The 21,436-nt window shown below is 42.0% G+C and overlaps 1 long non-coding RNA gene across 2 annotated transcripts in view; it reads right to left on the bottom strand.

The window, feature by feature from the left end:
- LOC309374747 overlaps positions 1-21,436 on the bottom strand; it is a 65,556-nt gene that overhangs the window by 24,888 nt on the left and 19,232 nt on the right. The window contains exon 3 of one of the 2 annotated variants that reach the window (XR_014170712.1): positions 18,522-19,451. The exons of the other annotated variant lie outside the window; for it this stretch is intronic. This is a non-coding gene — a long non-coding RNA (uncharacterized lncRNA). Of the gene's footprint in view, positions 1-18,521; positions 19,452-21,436 lie in introns of those variants that run through there. 2 annotated transcript variants of the gene reach the window in all.

Here is a 21,436-nt window from a genome sequence, read left to right as displayed (position 1 = left end):
TGCTGGTTCAAGAACACTATTCATTCTTTTAACCCTTCTTTCTTTCTGTCTTTTAAAATAATATAATCTACAATAAACTAATAGACACAGATTTTGTGAGGTGAAATGACATGGAGATTGTTTATTATTTGTTTGATTTGTATCCCACCCTTTCTTCCAAAGCAGCCCAGGGCGGGAAATACATCATGATAAAACAACTCTTCCAAAAGCATACTAAAAGCAATTTAAAAAATATTATGAAAACAGTCAAAACATTCAACCGGTAATCTCAGGGCTAATTTTGCATATGCATCATTGTACTACTATGTAGAAAAGATTTACTATTTAAAATTTGCTGTTTGCTTAAGCATACCTAGAGGGCACAAAAAGAAAAAACACTTCCAAACCTATTTAAAATAGCTGAACCTTCTTTTTTTTACGGTAAAGACGCAAGCTGTAAGGTCTGATAGGTAAGAAAAGATAGGCAGGCCCAAGGACTGTGCTATTATGAATCTTAACAATGGGGACCTTACCTAGTCCTGCACTCAATCCATCAAGCCACCTTGTAGACTTAACTGTGAAAAAGAAAGAACATTTGTGAAAAGCGAGCTCTCCAATATACAATGGGCTCCCTCTCCAGGGTAAAGTATGAGTATGATGATCCAATCATGCTTTTTGGGAGGACATGAACTACTCTCTCTGAGATCAGCTCAGTTGAAGTTCTTTAATTGTCACTGAAAGGCAGCCTGACATTGAGAAGGTGTGGGGGTTATCAGTGTCACATTGCTAATACGAGGGTGGGGGCAGAAGAGTCTCAAGAACGGCCCTTGTTATGGCGGCATTCTGAGAGACTGTTCAAAGTGTAATAATATGCCAGCAAAGCGAAACCTTGTCTATTTGGAAATATGTGGTGTATATGCAACGGGAGCTTGTAAAAATCTAACATCAAGCCTGTGGTAAGGAGTAAGTTTGGAACATGTTTAACGGAACACGTTTATTTTAGCAGTGTTGAATGCTTTACAATGCAGCAATAGGTGTGTTTTGGATTTAGGAAGACATCCAAGTCCTAAATCTACAAGGCAGGCAACCAGCCACAAACTTCTGAGGTGGAGCTGGTATTACAATGACTAGCCTTTAGTACAATAAGATATATACAAAATGGGTGGGATTCAACCCATTATTGTATTTATTTATTTATTTATACCCCACCTTTTCCCCTGATGGGATTCAAGGCGGCTTACATATTAAAAACAAGAATCGCTAAAGCCATAGGAAAAACAATCATTAAAAAACAATCAACCATTCATAGAATTAAAATCACATACATATACAATATTGGATAAAAAACATACATTATTGGCATCTGTCTGCCTCAAAAGACAATGCAGCGCACCTACATTGGGGTGAAGTCAAATCTCTGGAGAATCACAGCGCCTGCTGTGGCTGCAGAGACTGGTAACTCGTAACTGCTGCTTCCTGCACTGTTTTTGCTGTGTTAGCAGCACTGAAGTGACGTCTCTGCAAGCCTGGGCAGTGTGTAAGGATGTCCTGGGCTGCCCAGACAACAAGACTTTCCTCACAGCCTCATTGATGTGGTCCAAAGGAAAGCAGAGCAATACACTTGGCACCAGCTTGGCTGCAGGAGTTGCTGGAAAGAAGCATATAAGACGCCATCTTAGGGACTCTACTCTGGATTTGTGTAGGGTTTACTTCTGGGCATCTTCTCCTGAAGAAGTGCCACAAGACAGCGGGTATGGATTTTCCACCAGGGTTTACACCTGAATCCTTTCTCATGAATGAGAATAGCCACAAGGCAGCAGAGGTTTAAGATCAGGTACTAAGATGGGCTACATTCCCAGGTGGACAGTCACCATCTGCCCTTCCTTTCCCTCAACAGCATGTGCAGTAACCACCTTCTTGACCATTGGACCCACAATTGTTCAATCTGCCAGAGATCATCTTCACATGCAGAGGAAGTCTGTAACTGACTGAGGGTTTGAGACCCATTTGCTACCTTAGCTCGCCATTCAAAGCCGTTTCCTGGGGTGTGGCCACTGTTGCATGCTGACAGCTTCCAGGAGCCAGAGGTAAGAGCTGAATGCAGGACCACATATCAATATCATCATGACCACAATGATCATGAATATGCAATACAAAGTGCACTCCCTGCACTCATTTAATAGAGAGGAGGGTGGGGATGGCAGGAGAGAAAGAAGAACAAAATCAAGCTTCTTCCTATAAAACAGATCAAATAGAAGGTGCAAGGAAACCAGGGCAGAAGAAAGCATATCTCTGGAAATTTACACCAGGCAAGATAAATGTCCGCATTGGGCATCACTGGTCTTTGTACTTTCCAGACAAAATGGCATCACTGACCTTAGTCAAATGTATAATTATATTGCAAACACAGCCATATACATTCGCAGTTAATAGGATGGGGACACATCTGGTAATTTTGTATACTTCACAGGTGGATCAATAGCATAGTAATGAATGGCAAATAATCAGAAAATCAGCAATCAGCAATCACTCCTGCCTTGGAAAATCTGAATTATCAATAGAAATCACAGCTATTATTACCTTTCACGAAGGAGTGTTATTACTGCGATAGTTGCAAAGGACGAGAGGCACGCAGTAGATAATGATAAGATGCCTTTTATTTGAAGTTGCATCTGTTGGGTAGGGTGTGCAAGCTTTCAAGCTTCACAACACTTTCAAAGCTCCATCATATGCACAGCTTTGCTTACTGGTGTGCAATAACTCGGCTGCTCCGGCAGCTCCTGCAGCTGAGCCAACACACTGCTTACCCTCAGAGCCTAGGGTGATTTTTAAAACACACAATAACAGGAGTAGACTAACCAGTTTTATAAAGATATTATAACCGCGGAGCATAGGGACCAAGTGGGCTGAGGCTTATGTGGACTTAGACCAGAGCATCTCGCAACATAAAAAGGTAAAGGTAACCCTGCCCATCTCACAACATAGTTCAGGGTAAAATAAACACTCTCGAAAAAAGGTGGAGTAGGGTGCGAGGGCAAGGTTGATTCAAAGAAGAAGAATAAAAAAGCAGATGTACTAAGAAAATAAACACGATAGCCAAATGGTAAATTGGTTAACACCTCTCTGCTGCTCCTTTGACACTATTTGCACCCTGTTTTCTCCTTGCTTGAGATCAGAGAATGAATGTGATGATGTCACAGCCCTATGTAACTGGTCAGTTTAACCCCAACAACTTTTCCATTAAAAAAAAGCCCAACAGGATAACAACACTAGACTACACTGCAGGGTTGTCACACACCACTTTTCTCAGCATGTACACACACACACCCCGCCGCAATGTTGATACAGAAACACTGGGCTGTTCTGTTCCCTCAGCTACGGTACTCTTTCCCCAACATGTATTTACATACTCATTAAAAAAAAAAAATCCCCATGAAATTAAACCTGGGTTAGAAAGTAGAAAGAGCATGGACCGCCTCTCTTTGCTGCTCCCCTTTGTTTTAAATTGCACATACTACATATCCACAAACATTCCTCAGATGAAAATAGGAACATTTTTCACTCTCCACCACAACTGACCCTCCTCAACCTCCCCAAATTTTGGGTGTCCCCTCTCCCACAGAGCATTCCTATCAGGAGAAAGGCAAGTGCCACTGCCATTAGACCAACGGGACACAGCACACATGCCCTTCACCATCCTGAGAAAACCCCTTAATCCTTCTTTTATTTTTTTATCGTATTCTTTGGTAAATTAAAAAAAAAGAAAACCACCACACACAAATAAATAAATAAATTTTAGGAAAGGGCAAAATTAAACACAGACACACAAAGCAACAAACAGATAATCAAGATTCCTTGCTCTCTGCTACACCATTGTCCTCAGTAGCAACAACCTAGCTTAAGGGAGCACAGGGCTGTGTCACAGCTCAGTCTGTTCTGCATCCCTCAGCCCCTGCCACCTGAGCCAGCTGCCACATTCTGCCTAATGTTAGGGCTGGCCCTGATTCTTGTTCCTTGCTACTCATTTTCCAGCCATATAGAGAGTCATGGTCTCTGGCTGTACAGCTAAAAAAGTAAAGGTAAAGGACCCCTGACAGTTAAGTCCAGTTGCAGACAACTCTGGGGTTGTGGCGCTCATCTCGCTTTACAGGCCGAGAGAGCCAGCCTTTGTCTGCAGTTTTTCCTGGTCATGTGGCCAGCATGACTAAGCCACTTCCTGCGCAATGGAACACCAAAACCAGAGCAGCGCACGGAAACGCCATTTACCTTCCCGCTGGAGCGGTATCTATTTCTCTACTTGCACTTTTTGGCGAGGAGCTCACCCCATCGCGGGGATCTGAACTGCTAACCTTCTGATTGTCAAGCCCAAGAGGCTCAGCAGTTTAGACCACAGCGCCACCCGCGTCCCTTGGTTGCACAGCTACTTAAAAAAACAAACTTGTGCCGTTCACATGACATGCAGAGGATAGCTTCAAGTCATTTTCAATGCTAAGACATGGCCCTGTGAGGCATAGCTCAGCTGTGGACGCCGCGCAATATTACGCCTTGTTTATAAATGGATTGAGATCATTTCTTCTCCACATTATTCGACCACTTGCAGTTTCTGAAATGTTGTTCATAACATGCACCACTGGAGGGCAGTGAAGCTTAATTAAACTTTAATAACGGAGAATCTAAAAAGGGACCAGGGATAATAGCATGGCAATAAAAGAAGTTGGAATAATTTTAGTAATGATGTTTTTGACTAATTAGGTCGGAAGTTATGTGTACAAGCCCTAAGGTTTCACGATACGTTGGCGTCCGGCTTCTACGCTCGGGACGAGAGAGTTAGTAGAGCTGTTGCAAGCCATGCCGTTGCTTACAAATTAGGTCCTGCAGAATCCAATCACTGGTAAAATAAAACGCAGTAATGGTAGTTTTTCATGATTCAGTGGACATGGAGCCCATTATCAGCCACAGAATTTATTCCTTCCTCCCCGCTCTATGCTAAGTTGTAAAAAGCAGTACAAGCAGGGAAATAAGGAAACATCATATGAAAAATATTTTCCTCAAACCAAAACCACAAGTCTTGATGCTATTGAACAGAGCTGTGGTTTCACTTTGTGCCCAAAAGAAAAAGAAAAAATGCAAAACAAACACATTTAATAAATATGTTTAATAAATACATGACCTGCTCTGCATAAAATAAAAAGAACTTCTTTTCGCTCTCTCCCTCTTCTGGATATAAATGATTCCCTTTGCTGTCTCCGTTTTATAGGCTGGGCTCTAACATCACCCGCATTATAATTGCGCACCCACAGTATTATTCTGGCAGGATGTACTATATAAATAAAAGATTACCAGTCAAGAGAGAACAAAAGGGCAGCTGGTTTTTATAATCCTGTTAAAATAATATTGTTTAAAATAATATTGCTATAATTCTCTGCAAAAATACCACTCAAGAAAGGAGATGCAGAAAATGGAGGAGGGTGTTTCTTGGAGGGGAATGATGAACTAGAGTGGAGGGAAAATTCCTCAGAAGACATTTTTTTCTGATAACATTTCTGAGATGTTTCTTTACATGCCACACATACAGGAAAAGAAGGAGACTTTGCAGAGTTTTCTCTTAATATTCTTCACAATTTTTGTGGGGTGGCCGCCATTTACACACACCGCAGGGCACAGAAAAAAGCTAAATTCAGAGAAATGTAAAATGGTTCCCAGACTACCAAGACAGTTGCTGCTGTTGCATACTTCTCTCTCTCTCTCTCAGTGGCGTAGCGTGGGTTGTCAGCACCCGGGGCAAGGCAAGTAATTTGCGCCCCCTAACCCATGGATTTGCGCCCCCTAACCCCAATATGTTGCGCCCGGTGCGGCCGGCCCCCCCCTGCACCCCCCACGCTATGCCACTGCGCTCTCTCTCTCTCTCTCTCTCTCTCCCCTCCCCGTGCGTGTGTGTGTGTTGGGTGTGTTTGGAATGTGAATGGTTAAATAAACCACCTGTGGTGCTCCTCTAAATCCACCTCTGTTCTGACAAAACACCAGGAAGAACTTTCTGACAGTAAAAGCTGCTCGAAAGTACAACAGAATCCCACCAAAAGGTCGTGGACTCTCCTTCACTGGAGATTTTTAAGCAGAAACTGGATGGGCATCTGTCATGTACGATCCAGTTGAGATTAATAGGTCCCTTCCAACTCTACAGTTGAGGTCCCTTCCAACTCTACAGTTTGACGATTCTTTGATCCATGTCATGAGCCTCCTGGGGTCCTGTACTGGGGAGAAAGGGAGGATATAAATAAAATAAACAGTGCAAAAACATTTTTGCGAGGGTTGATCTGCTGGTTTGCTGCTTGAATTAATGGTGGACATGACTGCTTGCTATATCAGGTGGCAAACAGGACCATAATATTTGTGATGTCTGTTCAGACATTGGACCACTGTAAGGAAGTGAGTACTTTTTCAACCAGACACTAATTTTTCCAAGACCAAATGCCTAAGTGAAGTCCTTACAATGGATTTTGCCTGTGATGAGGTGCAGCTTTTTTCTAATATATGCTAGGACACAGATGGGAAAAAGCAGTAGATACACTCCCCTAAGTGCTATTGCAAACCTGGGCATTTACTAATTTTATACCCCAGCAACAATCACAACCTACCTTGCTAAAGTAGCCTTCGAGATGAGAGTGAAAAAGGTTAAAAGAAAAACTCAGCAACAACATCTGGGAAACCATCATTATTATCTACAACACTGCAGGAAAAATTCATTCCACAGAATAATGTTTGGATTCTTCCTTGCAATGAAACAAGTGATTACACTAAATTGTTTCCTAATATCATAGTCTTTGTGTAAATGAAATTCAGTGCTAGAATGTCACCTATCTGGGGGGGGGGGGAATGACTGTATGTTAGAGAAGCACTAAGACTGAATCATATTTCTTGTCAGACACTCAAGAGCATTTTTATGTTCTTATGGAATTATATTATATCCAAAAGAAAATAAATAGGCAATTGTGTGCTGGAGAAAGATCTTGAACAACAAAGGGCGGGAGGAGACTGATGAGCTGTGTTCTGCCTATGTGTTTCCTAGATCCATCCCGCTGTCATGGGCTCCATGCTAATAGGGAGCTTTTGTTCTGGGGAGAAAAAGAGGAGATAGGTACAGTGGGCAAGTAGCAAATATGAGAGATGCAATGGGGCACAGTGGTCAGAATGTCAAACAGGAGTGATGAAACCACGTTGTAATCCTGCCTAGAAGCTTCAGTCAACACCCCTACCAACCACTCGTAGGGGTGGTTATCTAGGCTGCTGTCACTCCAGGTCCCTTCCAACTCTGTGATTTTAAATGGTGAGAACCCTAGACAAGAGAGGGACAGCAATTTCTCCCCTCACCAAAAACTTAGAAGGGGAGAAACAAGAATGGTGGGGATCGCTGCAATGTTCCCCCATAAGTACCTCTCAAAAAGGTTGGGGTACCGTGTCTGCTTCTGAGGTGAGGAGCAAACCTACAGGGTTCCCTAATCTGAGGTCACACACACAAACACACTGCTAGTAGCTTGAGAAGAATTACCTCAGGTGACTGGAGAGGTATGAGTCGTTATTTCTGTCGTCTGAGATATTTAAGGGCAAGCTGACCAAAGATTATGGTTGGCCAAGCCTAAAACAAAGTTCAGCAGGGTTGGCCTTTATTCTCATTAAGATTCCTTTTGGTCCTAGACAGTGCTGCCTGTAATGGCCTCAGAAGGGGTCTATTTGTTTTGTATGCTTGCTACGTTTAAGCCACATATCGCTGTAAGCCCAGTCATTGGAGGTAACAGTGAAAATATCATCCTAGACTGGTGCACCTAGATTTCCTGAGGCATAGCTAAGCACTGTAAGCTCAAGGAAAAAAACTTTCCGCAAGAGAATCAGAGCAGAAGCATCTCATGCAGAAACTTCCCCTTTCCAAGATGGGATTTAAAATGCAATTTCTGTTTTGCTTCAATCAGCAAGCAATAAAATAGAATTACTGAACCCGCCAAAACAGATCAATGGCCTAACCTTATTTAATAAACTATGTGAGCCTTTAAAGTCCCAAACATCTACTGCTGTATACATGCACAACTTGCATTCCTAAATGTTAACAGTCCAGCAGACCAATTGTACAGATGATTTAGTCATTATGAATAAACATGGCTTTCTGATCCATTTTGAGTCAGTGAGATTAGGGTATGTTCAGACTCCTGCAGATCACTAAGAACCCCAGGGAAATAGCATTCATATTTTTAAGCCTTGTATGTTCGACAACGACAACAAAATCCATAATTAACTCCCCTCCCCAACCAAAAAAAATGAAGAAAGGCCAAGCGGAGCTCTTTTATTTGTATCTGACTGTAAAACTAAGTAGGAACGAGTGGCTGCAGTTATTCTTCTGTATCTAGATGCATAATTCTTGAGACTAAACTCTGCAAAGAGGCTCTTAAGCTAAATTTCAATGGTAGAGCAGGTACTCTGCATGTATAGAGATACAGACTCAGTTCACCCCATCTCAGCTTGCAAAGTGGGTTTTTTTCTTTTTAAAGCATCTTTACTGGAAAACTTGGAAGGTGACTACCAGTTGAGATACAAACAATACAGAACTAGATTGTTCTGATTCAGCCCCATACTACATCACATTACTGCTGCCACAAAACTGCCCTTGTCCTGTGATTGCTTTGGGTCTCAAAGATGCTTCAGATTATGTGAATATCTAAAATTACCTGGATATTTTCCACACCAGTGTGTCAGTGGTTCTGGTGGAAAGGGAAAGCTTCTGTGGAAAGTGCCCATGTAATCAAAGTAACCCTACATTTTTGGTGTCATGAAAACGATCCACCGAATCTTGGCTTGGGCCTCAGCAAAGTATCTATTTGCCCTCTCCTGGACTCTTCCCACCCCTGTGCAGGAGACAACTGTGTGGTGGTTCTGCTAAGCAACCAGGCTGTTTGTCCACAGGAGTGTTACTCTCCAGGGATGAGTCCATGTTGGCCCCATCAGAACGATCCATATATTGCTAAAGAGAACAACATGTAAAGTTAGAGGCACTGGGAACATAGAAACATAGAATACAGTCTTATACTAAATCAGAGCGTTGGCCCATCTACTTCAGTATTGTCCACACTGGTTGACAGCAGCAGCCCTTTGGGACTTCGGACAGGATTTTCTCCTAGCCCTACCTGGAAATGCCCAGGACTGGACCTGGGACCTTCTCCATGCAAAGCATTTATTCTACCAGCAGAAACACATACTGGCTGCATTAACTTAACATGGAAGAAATATTATACTGATAATTGGAGTTGAAAAACTGCTTTGTACCCAGATTCTAAATATTTAAATAGGTACATCCACCTGCAACTCTGATGCAACATTGCTATGACACCATCGTTTTATGATGGCTTAATTGTTGACATTTGTTTGCTAAGCCCTCGTGTGTTGGAATAGCACATCTTAGGATCAGACAACTAGAAACATCTTTTCATCCAGCACATCCAGCATATAAGTACCCAAGAGAGAAAGTGGTTGGGTCTGCCGCAGATCACATTGCAGCTGACTTCCTCAGTATGGAAATGTGCGCCTAACTTTGCATTTTGTTTTCTCTTCTCCACATTGTCTTCCTGTTCTCTACCTATTCATTTCCAGCTATCAAATTCTTAAAACGGAGAGATACCATTTCCCTACAGAAATAAGGCTGGAGCTGCCATGAAGAGAATTATTCATAGCAGAGGGCTAGATTTCATCTACAGTTGTGTATGTATAAAGCCACTATGGAAACTGGCTCATAAAATTATTGAATACTTTACTTCCTTACTTAACGAAGCAGTTCTTTGTCGCTACTTAGCATTTTTGCCTTTTAAATATTGACATCGTCTCCACCATCCTTTCATGTATACAAGTGTAGCTATCTCATAATGTTCAGTTGATATAAATGTGGTGCCATTTGGCCATGAAGTTTCCTCCCTGCTTGGAATAGTCCTTTCTGTGCAGACCAGACCACCAACACCAGTTTTTTAATGTTAAATGGCTAGAAGATGAGCTGGAGAAGCATATTGGCAGTGGCTCAACTCTCCAAAGGGGTATGGGAGAATGTGATGCTTATGACCTACACCTAGATGAAAGCCTAGCAAGCCTGCACGTTGAGCATACTGCTTTATGGAAGTGAGTTGTGGACAACTTACACCCACCAAGAGCAACACCTCAATGCCTTCTATATGCATTGCATCAGGAAGAGTTTGGGCATCACATGGCAGGACAGAGTCTCAAACAAAGATGTGCCCACATTCCCAGTATGTTTGCACTTCTGTCTCAGTGATGTCTACTCTGGCTTGGTCATGTACACAGAATGGAAGGTGGCAGGATCCCCAAGGATTTGCTCCATGGGGAGCTGGCTTCTGGTGCCAGGTCTCTTGGCAGACCAACTCTGAGTTACCAAGATGTCTGCAAACATGACATGAAGGCTGGCAATATTAACCCCACCATATGGGAATTCCTCACAGATCATCACAGTACCTAGAGGTCAGGTTGTCTATCCACAGCAGTGACCAGAGCAGGAATGACCACTGAGAGGAGTACAGAGGGAAGAAAATGCCATGGTGCACCAGTAACGGCAAAACCATACGCTTTCTTTCATCTGCCCCAGCTGCAAAAAAATACGTCTCTCCTGTATCGGTCTGTACTGCCACAGCTGGCACTGTAACTCTCTGATAGTTTGACTTCCCCTCCAAAGGCACACTCAACCAAGACAGGCAGATGCCAACAACAACAGCAACAGAAGGTGATAACTGTTGAGAAATGTAGGACATTGTCTTATACTGAGCCAGCCTGTTGATCATGCTAGCATGATATTGTCTACACCATGGGTAGGGAACCTGTGGCTCTCCAGATGATGCTCAATTCCTATCACCCCTCACCGTTGCCCATGATGGCTTGGGCTGATGGGAGTTGGAATCCAACAACATCTGGAGGAGTGCAGGTTCCCCATTCTGAGAATAAGAGCTGTTTGACTGTGTAATGGTCTCTCTCAGGAGGTTGTGGGCTCTCCTTCATTGGAGGTTTTAAGCAGAGGTTGGATGGCCATCTGTAATGGATGCTTTAGGTGAAATTCCTGCATTGCAAGGGGTTGGACTAGATGACCCTCGGGGTCCCTTCCAACTCTACAATTCTATGATTCTGACTGTTCTGAAAATAAGGTTTCATTTGTGACTATGCTAATTATGTGAGCCAGTCCACTTGATCTGCACATGTATGATTTACACATATACTTTACCAAAAAAAAAGTACTCGGTGCGAGTTTAGTATTACCGTCATTCTTGCCCTAGCAATTTTTAAAACCTTTGGCATTATGATCCCATTTCCTGAGCATTCCTTGGGAGCTTTGAAATTTGCTTCGAAAAGGCTGTTACTGAGTAAGTTGACTAGGCTGCCATTTTGTGGATCTTGCTCAAGACTCCAAATTATCCAAGCTTTGGTCCTGCCCAGCAACAGTATATACTTTCTCCTAAGTCAACTCAGTTTCAGGAATGTAAGATTCCTCACCCCTGATTTAGACTGTTCCTTTATCTGATTATCTGTAAAAAGAAGCCTTTTCAAACAGCTATCCAGATGATAAATGGATATGGGTAGAATTTTGCTACACAGGTGATTTTTTTTGTGAACAAAGAGGAGTTGCCTCCATCGCTGTGAGAGAGAAAAAATATCAGCACAGCTTTCTCAAAAAGATGACCTTCTTGATCAGGTAGCACTGCTTTCAGAGGCCTGCTGTCATTAATTCCAAGGAACACCTTGATTGGTTCCGCTGCCCTCTTTTTCTAGCCACTGCTTAGATTGCCAGCATCTGCCTCCAGCAAAGGAAGTGAATCTAAGACAATAAAATGCATACATTTTCCATTGAACTGCAGGGTTAAAAACATTAGCGTAAATGGTGGCTGAAAATCTGAGATTAAAGCATGAATCTCATTCCAGTTCACTTGTGACTCTGAGTGGGGGTGGAAATGAATTGAAGTCTCTAGACCACAGTGCCTTAATGCAATCATCCATACAGCAAATTACCTGGAATGATTAGATTGCTGAAGTGTACCCATGGGTCCTTACCCATTATGTATTGGGGTGCTGGAATCTCTGCTCTTTCAAAAGAGAAGCTAAAATTAGATGAGATATTACCATTCTGAAACAACCACTAGAAACCGTGATATATCTCCTCCACTGTTCTCCTACTCTTTCCCTTTCTTCCTTTTCCTTATCCAGCCCCCGAATAAAGCTCCGTGTCTGAAACCATTTTACTCATTCCTTGCACAGGAAAGAAAGTAAACACAGCTGTAAGGTTTTAATGGCTTGAAGATAAGTGTACATATTTTTCTTGTTTTTGGTATCACACGCTGTTGACTGAATTTCAAAGTGAGCAATAATAGCAGAACTGTGAGCAATTGTTCCGATGCAGGGCGCATATTAATACCCAGACTGAACCTACCAATGGTGAAGCATTGCTATTGCCATCTTTCTAGGCAATGCAATCGCCACAAATTGCTAAATTGTTGAAGTACTGTACATTTCTGTTGAGGGAGAGATGGCAATTTCTGAGGTAACTGACCCACAACACAATTATGACTGGAGCAGGCCTGGAGCTTATTTGGACTTTGTAAGACAATGCAGCCAGCGCTTGAAGTATAAAAATAAAGGGGAACACTGACTTCTGCTAAACCTGGGGAAAATCTATCTAAACAAACAGGGTGTTTGCTATGCATACACATTATCTTTCACTGTATTTTTTAGTTTAACTCAGACCCATTGCCAAAAGAATTGTACATGTCAATAAGAAGTTAGTATGTTTCCCAGCTGAAAGGTTTTAACCTAAACTGGTTAAGGCACCTTTTTGCAAATAGGGTGCAACATATACCTTAATAAGTTAAGGCCAGGATCTTTAACGTTTCTCCATGAAAACATGTGTGTAGAGTTTGCATGTACATGACTTGGTTCCTCGACATTTTATTGCTCAGTGCTGAGATGACTCACTGATACTTGAAGGGAAATTATATGAATGTTGTGTCCATGGTGCTCAATCTGTAATGGTTTATTTGCCTCTCAAAATCATTTCCTGAAGATGCGGTCATGAGTGGATGTGTATGGCTTCAGGTCTGAGAAAGGTCTCGGCTCAGTGCCCCAGCTGTGGGATAACTTGACAACAACAGCAACACGCAGTTTTGAGACTTCGTTTTAAACTTCTCTTGGTGCTTTGCAATCCCATTGGAACAGATTTAAACAATGTGTCAAGGAAGTAAGGTTGTGCCAATGGAGATGGCTCGATGAAGGTCAGAGTGTAATTAACCCACAGTGCATGAATGAAAGGTTCTGGTTCTGCAAAATTTGTCTCCACCCTTTTCTGTGCCGTGTTAGCAATTAGACTGATGTTGTTTTTCTGGTTCTGCTTGTTTACCTTGAGCATCAGCCTGACTCGGGAACGTTAAGCAGCTGAAGAGTTTCCTAATGTGGAGACAACTACTGGGAGGAAATTCCATTGGCTTAATTTCTAGTTAGCAACTCTAATTATTACACAGATGTTAAATATTAAGACAGGCACAGGCAAAACCCTGATTCACCATGGGGTTCAGTAGACAGCATAGCAGACTGCAGCTGTACACACATTGCAGAAATTCCTCATTAGTCTTTCATTTACTGTATGTCTTTAGACACATCGCCTTCTCTTGGCCTCTGTTCAAGAGGAGGGCTGTGGCTGATGGTGGAACGCACTCCTTAGTGCAGCAGGGCTAGGAAAGACCTCTGGCTAATTCAGAGGCTGCCAAATAGAGCCCAGTCATATCTTGAATGCACCTAACTCCCCTCAGCCCCAAGTCAGCATGGCCAAAACTAAAGGTGGATGGAAGTTGTCCAAGAACATCTGAAGGGCACCATGACTGTTATCTCTGCCCCAGCTAGAGAGCTACTGCTGAAGTAGGTCATGCTGGACTGGATGGAACAATGGTGTGATTCAGTATAGTTGCCCACACTGTTTGCAAAATGCTATACAAAATGTGTCGCAGCGCTGAGAATAAGAAAGGCCACTACTGTGACAAAGGGGAGGCGGGAACCAGGATTCTTAGAGATAATACCTGCTCTGAATTGACACTGATCCACTTTGGCTCCCAGTAAATTACTTCACGGTTCTACTGTACAATAGTAAATTAAGAGATGGTGAAGTATTAACTCTTCATACTTTAAAAAGGTGCAGAAATTAAAATAATGCTACATGCGTGCGATGGCAGAGCCTGAACAACCGGGAGAGGAAACAATATGGATATAGCAGCCCTTGTGTTTTCCTAGAATATTTACCTTCCAAAGATTAATTTAAATTAATTTAAATACTGTAGCTCTTTAGATTGTCCCACCTATTGCCAGACAAGGGTACAGCTTGCCTGCTGAGGTTCCTTCTGCTTCATCTTTATAAACCAACTTCCTTTCTGTAACATAATTTTGGAGGCTTTAGGAGCTAATCTGGTCTCTGGTGTCCAACTTTAAAACCGACATGCATCTGGTTGGTGATTGTTGCAGATGAGGGCAGGAGACAGGAAGAAAGTTGCGCTTGTTTCTATAGCAGGATAGGGCTTGATCTATTGGGGGTTGCTGCCACCTGCTGGAGAGCTAAGAATGTTGTGAACTGCTGACACTTCTGTGATCTACTGTTTCTGGGCCGGATCAGGCAATTTGACCTATTGCAAACATTACCAATTACTTCGTGGAGATTGTAATATGCTAGGATAGCACCGGTACAAAATCGCTGTTTGTGCATGCAACAAATTAGGTTTGCAACGTATTACGATTTGCATACTTGCAACATTCATATTTAATATAATGAATTGGGATGTTGTATACACTGTTATTAATTGCTGGTCTCCAAAGAAAGAACAGACTTTATCATGGACCCCCACACAGCACATAATGGTTAAAAGACCTTCATATCATTTCATCACCAAAGATGTGCTCCTGTCCAGCTCATAATGTCCAGGTGGATTTTAAAGGGAGCGCCAGGTTGCTGAGAGTAAATCTCAGATTATTACCAAGCTCTAGTGCCTCCACATTCATCATTAGTGACTTCATTGTTGCAACAGCAGCACCAGTTGCTAGGGGCCTGGTACAGGGAGTTTTCACTGCATCACTTTTCCCAGCTTTGCCTAGTAAGGCAGTACAGCTGTTTCTGGATCAGGATAGCTTGATTGCAATTGTCCATACATTCATAACCTCAAGCCGTCATTACTGTGATGCACTCTATGTGGGGCTACCCTTGAGGCTGTAACTAGTACCCACTACCACCAACACACACCTCCTTAGGTGGTATCCAGCCAACTTGCTCCTACAGTACTGTATAAGGAACCCATCTACTCTGTCTTTCCACACATGCCCTGTGCTTCAATGTTTTATCTTCCGCATATGCCCTGTGCTTCAGAGGGGTAGGGGAAACCCAGAATAGATTTCGGCATGCCCGGGGGCAGGAGGAAGTTCCATTGCACAATTGGGAACCTACGGGATCCACAATGGCTGTCAATCTGCTACTGAACAAGGTATGTTAACATATAAAGCCCTATACATTAATCTCTTACATATCCAGTAGGTCACTGCCTTCTGTGGGGGCATCTGTCCTTGGTCCCAACAATCTCAGGTAGATGCTCCACAGCAACTTGAAGCAGGGCTTTCTGTGTGACAGACCATGCTGAGATACCACAGGTTGCCCACTATTTGTTGATCCTGGAAACAAATGAAGATATTTTTTCCCCGCCGAGTTTTTCTAGAAGGATTGGATCTCTGACTTGGGTATTTGTAATAGTAGTAATAATAATAATAATAGACTGGAGCACTGTTTTAGCAGAGAAGAATGTGTTGTTGTTGTTGTTGTCATCGTCATCATCATTCAACAAAACTTAGGTGCTACTGCTTCCCAGTAAGCAATAAGCCACACATACCCTGCTGTTCCTCTTCCTCATGGTGCCATTGTGTTTGGGGAGTAGAACCAGAGTAGTTAGGGAGTCATCAGCAAAATTGGCTTTTCCCCATTTTGGGAATTTGTTTGGTTTGCAAAGCTCAATTTCAAATCAGTCTGGGAAGGGGGGAAATCACCAATTACTACTACCAAAGCACGACCCCCTAAAAAGGATCAAAGGTTTGGCATGCACACTTTTGTACGTCTCGTGAGATGTACACATTGCATTTAATGTTATGCTCTGTTGTGTCCACGACAGTCGTACCTATGCTAATATTAGAAGATACAGAAGCCGGGCCTTCCAGCTCCCATCAGCTGGCATGGCCAATGGGCAGAAATTATGGAGGCCGAAAACTTTCCCATCCCTGTCTCCAGCTGTGGCCACTACCCTTATTTTACTTACTCCAAAACAAAAGAGGTCAAGCCCTTGTATGTTTAGCATACCTGGGTGTGTTGCAAGGAGCAAGAATTACTATCTGAGTTGTCCAGTTGGTGCTTACTTACATGTCTGAGGGTGCGAGCATATGCCAAAAAATAGATAAGAATTTAGCTTGTAGATTATTTGGTTAGAATTAGGGGGGATTTATGTTGGCTTGAATCAGCTCCTGATTTTATGTACATTCCTTCTATAGCCCCCATCTTTCTAAAGTTAACGGTCACAGCGCAACCCATGATGGGTGTCCAATTGAATTATTTCATCTCAATGCCAATACAAAGTTCTTTGAAGAGGGAACTATCAGATTAGTTGGAATCTGATAATCTTAGGAATTCACTGAATCATAGGAATTTATTGAGTTAAGTCCTCTCAAATGTAATATTTTGTATTTTGTAACCCCATAGATATGTAGAATCTAATGTTTTCCAGCTCCGTTGCTGTTTTCAAAACTATGGATATTTGAACCAAATGCATGTTTTACATCGATTTTGAATGTAATAACATTGGATCAGAATACGGCAAAAGGGCCAGATAAGGATGTGGAAGATAAAACATTGATGACTATTGGCATAAGTGGACCAAGCATATGTGTCTTTGTGCTGACTGTTCCTCTACGGCAGCTATCATCACACTGTTGCCTTCCAGGTGGTTTGGCCTACAACTCCCAACAGCCCTAGCCAGCATATGCTGGCAGAGGCTGATGGGAGTTGTAGTCCAAAACATCTGGAAGGCACCAGATTGGTGATGGCTACTATCAGGGGTTTCCCACTTGGTAATTATGGCCACTGCTGTCCTTAGAATTCACATGGAATCTTGCATTCACCCAGAGTTGCAAGGTGAGCCATATAGCTATCAGAATTAGCGTAGAACATCTTGCTGGCAGCGAAACATCTTGCTGTGGAAAGGTCCTGCTCACCCAAACTGGCCAGACAAGGCTATAAAAGGCTGCCTGTTGGAACTAGGATCATGCCTGAGCAACAAAGCGTTCCTGGTTCTGGTGTGTTTCCATGAATTCCTCAGCTTGAACCCCTTGGCTTGGTCACTCGGCTTCCAACTCACCTTTAACAGCTCCTTAACAATTTAAGCAAATATAGAAGTACAAGCCCTGTGTTAAGAAGCATTAAAGCAGGCATAGGCAACCTGATACCCTACAGATGTGGATACCCTGGTACTCCCATCACTTGTGACCATTGACCATGCTAGCTGGGACTGGGGATAGTTGTAAGCCCCCCTGCTGTGGAGATGGGAATATTTCTTGCTGTTTCTCTGAAACATCTGCCAGTGGAGCTTGTCATTCAAGAAACAAAATCCATCAAACTTCCTAACTGCTCCTCCTCTGCTTCCCAACCAGCATACTGCCTCTGTTGCATCCCACTATTAGTCTACCACTATTCCCTATTTCCTTTGGAATCAAAGGTCTTGGTATGTACAGTGGACACTCGAGTTGCGAACATGATCCATGCGGGATGCACGTTCATAACCCGCAGTGTCCGCAACCTGCAGCGGCACGTCTGCGCACGCGCAGGTTGCAATTCAGTGCTTCTGCCGCCGAAATCCCGAAGTAACCCATTCCGGTACTTCCGGGGTTTTTTTTAAAAAAAATATTTTATTAGATTTTAGGAATAAAAGATTAGAAAAATACAGAAGAAACAAAATTACAAAAATACAAAATCACAAAATACAGAAATACAAACATTATAGCATGAAAAAGAAAAAAAACTAAAAAAGCACATACAAGAAGAAAAGAAAAAACAAAAATCCCTCTTTGTTCCCCCCACATTTTTGATTAACTTATTTTCCTGACTTCCTCACATCTCCCTTTTTTGTATCCCTTTTAAAATTTATTTCAGCAAATTAATTAAATTTAATTATTTAGTTTATCTATTTATCTGTTATAAGTCTGATCTTAACCTTGTTACTAGAACCCCTTCAATTCAAATCAATACCATCAACATTCAAAAATTTTACAGTGCTTCTGGCCGGTACTTCCGGGTTTTGGCAGTCCGCAACTCGAAAAAATGCAACCTGAAGCATCTTGTAACCCAAGGTATGACTGTAATTGGTATATAATTCCACATGACAGGTTGATTTTTATTCATTTCCAGGAAGATAGCCATATTAGGCAGTGTACACATTACCAGCTCAAAATGTAGTTAGGTCATTCTTTTTGCACTTCAGGTCCTAGGTGGTTCGGAGAAAAATGCATCAAAACACAGTATTTCATGAGAAGCATCAGGATAGGGAAAGGATAGAGACAGACTGGCTAATGTCATGTGTTTACTGCTTCCCAAACCAGTGGTAGAAGCTCACTCTATGCAGAGTAAGCAGGAGTGTGCACACAGCCTTAGGATGTTGTAGCAAAAACTAAGCACTTTGTAGTACCTTAAACGCTAGAAAAAATGTTATGGCATAAGATTTCATGGATCACAGTCCATTTTATCAGATACATCTGATGAAGTGAACTATGGTCTACGAAAGCGTATGTCATAATATGTTTTCTCATCTTTAAGGTGTGAAAGGCTCCTTGATATTACTTCAGTCACAATTATACATTTTCAAGTGCTGTATATTCAGCTATTCACAGTAAGAGATTCACGTCATAGTAAAATGAACTCATTTTCTTAAGAAGCACTTATATTTAATGCGTCCTTACAAAGCAGACAGGCATTTGTCCTGCTGCAACTTTAGATTTAACGCAGATTTCTGCTCCCCGCCCCTTTCCACATCTATGCTAATCTGGATGGAAGTTATAGCGTTGGAACCATTTGAGTAATCCTGTTTATTCTGAATGTTTCACAGGTAACTAAAATCATTTCTGGTTGATTTTATGGCTTCGTTTAAAAAAAAAAAGAAAACATTTAAATGGACTTCTCGTTGCAGGATATATATAAAACCATTGTGCCCTCTCATAGTTGAATCCCTAGCTGGAGCCTTCCCTCACTTAGGGACAAACCTAATAAAGGCAATTAAAGAGGAAAACCGTAGGGAGGCTGAGCTTGCCACTCTGGTTACAATGGCATTCCTGCTGCTTGGACAACAGGCACACAGCAAACAAGGAACCGCTCCATAAAGACAAGGAACCTGCAAAAATAATGAGTTTTAAATTATCATAGAAGCTCTTTAAACAAAGCACAGAAAAAACCACCCCTGGAGGGAGGAGATATATAAAAATTCAGCTATGGGAGACAGGAAGGAGCATCTATAAACCAATCCCTCTCTGCCTACCACACACACAAAAAAATGATCCCCACCACTCTAGGAAAGGTATTATAGAACGCAGGTTGTTTGCTGCCTGGCTGTCAATGAAAATGTATTGCCGCTCCAATCCCACTGCGTCTCACGCCCCCCCTTCCTTTTTTTCAAAATTAAAATGCTTTGTCTGGGGACAGTTGTTGACTGATAAGGAGGGACTGCCTGGATTTCAGTGTGACATTATTTCCGTGCAAAAGCATGGCAAAATTAATTTGGCTAAAGGGAAGGCAGCACCGATGCAAAATTGAAATGGAATGAATTAAAAGAGGCTTTCTTCTGAAAGCAGGCTGAGATGGCTTACCCCCTTCCCCCACCCACCCCTCTTCTGTTGTATCTCTACCTGTATTACCCTTCAGTTACAGGGAATGAAATATGTGTTTTTCAGAGCACTCCTGTCTGTTTTCAGATTCAAATGAAGTAATGCAGTTGGGGGCATTAGGAGAAAGACTCTATGCATGTTTTGATTGAACATTTCACATTCACTATCCTGTTTTTAAAGAGTTTTATATGAGTTGAGTGAATATCAGCCAATACAAGATTTGTATGGAAATGGACCAATAGCCACTCCCTTTGCTGTCATTTGTGCAAAATGCCTAGGGATTGAATGGAACAGAATGCCTGCTGTATATAAAAATACTCATTTTACAATATAATGAGATGGGACCTTTCTGGCCACCTGGAATAAGAAAGCAAACCATAAACAAAACCATTTTCCCTCTATTACATCTGACACAGGGCCTCATAGATCTAGATTTGGATGTTATTTTTTCAGCATATTTAGCTCTTGTTTTATTTCACTGAATCACAATAACCCTTGTTTGAAATATTCTTCCTATTTAAACAGTGCCCTAAATATCCATTGGAATGGAGATGTATTCTCATCATCCCTAAGTCAAAAACTACAAACTGCAAAAAGAGCTAGGTTAAGACAACCATTCACTTCACTATTCTAAAATAGAGTGATTCTTTCCAATCAGGTGAGTGGTTCTTGGCTGTTGCTGTTTCTTTTTTTTAAAGAAAATATGCATATGGTGCCCATTTTAATAATTAACATTTGGCGTGGTGTTTGCCCATTCAGGAACAGCGCTGAGATAAATGGTGTCTGTGGTCCAACTTTAACTGCTCTAATAAATTGCTGCTTTTACGCAACTACTGTGCTTCTGTGTGGGCCTCATTATCTTGACCTATATTTTTGCAACCTTTTAATGTAGTGCTTTATCTTTTATCATTTTGTTCCCATATCCTGTGTGGTACTTTAAAGAGAGCTCGAGGTTGGATCCAACGCAGTACTAAGTTCAAGACCCTTAGCTGTATGTCTTCTTCCACTGGCAAAATGTTTTGCACCAGCAAAAATTTGTTGCACAAGAAGATGCACATCTCCCATAGGTGAAATGTGGAGGTGAACCTCTCTGGCGAATCTTAATTCTTGGACAGGAATATATGGGGAGAGTGCTTCCTCAAGCATCAAGGTCTCAAACTGTTCAGGGGTCTTAATGTCATCACTCTTCGGGAAAGAGTGCACCACTGCCTTTTTCAAGCCAATAGGAACCAGGAAAGGAATTGGGAGAACATGTGGCTTGACTGTTTCAGTCTGCAACGACTGAAACTGATCAAAAAGAGAAACTTGACTAGACTGTGTGCTGGATACCATCCCAGATGAGATACTTTGGCATCAAGATCTGAGTAGAACCTCAAAGTCTTTAGCGAAGAAGAAGAAGAAGAAGAAGAAGAAGAAGAAGAAGAAGAAGAAGAAGAAGAAGAAGAAGAAGAAATAGGTGACACAGCAGGTAAGCAAAGGTTTCCAAACAACTTCC

Source organism: Podarcis melisellensis (genome assembly GCF_964234715.1).
Source record: "Podarcis melisellensis genome assembly, chromosome: 7".
Classification (NCBI taxonomy): domain Eukaryota; kingdom Metazoa; phylum Chordata; class Lepidosauria; order Squamata; family Lacertidae; genus Podarcis; species Podarcis melisellensis.
The sequence above is the reverse complement of the archived record's forward strand: the minus strand, read 5'-3'. Positions and strand labels throughout refer to the sequence as shown.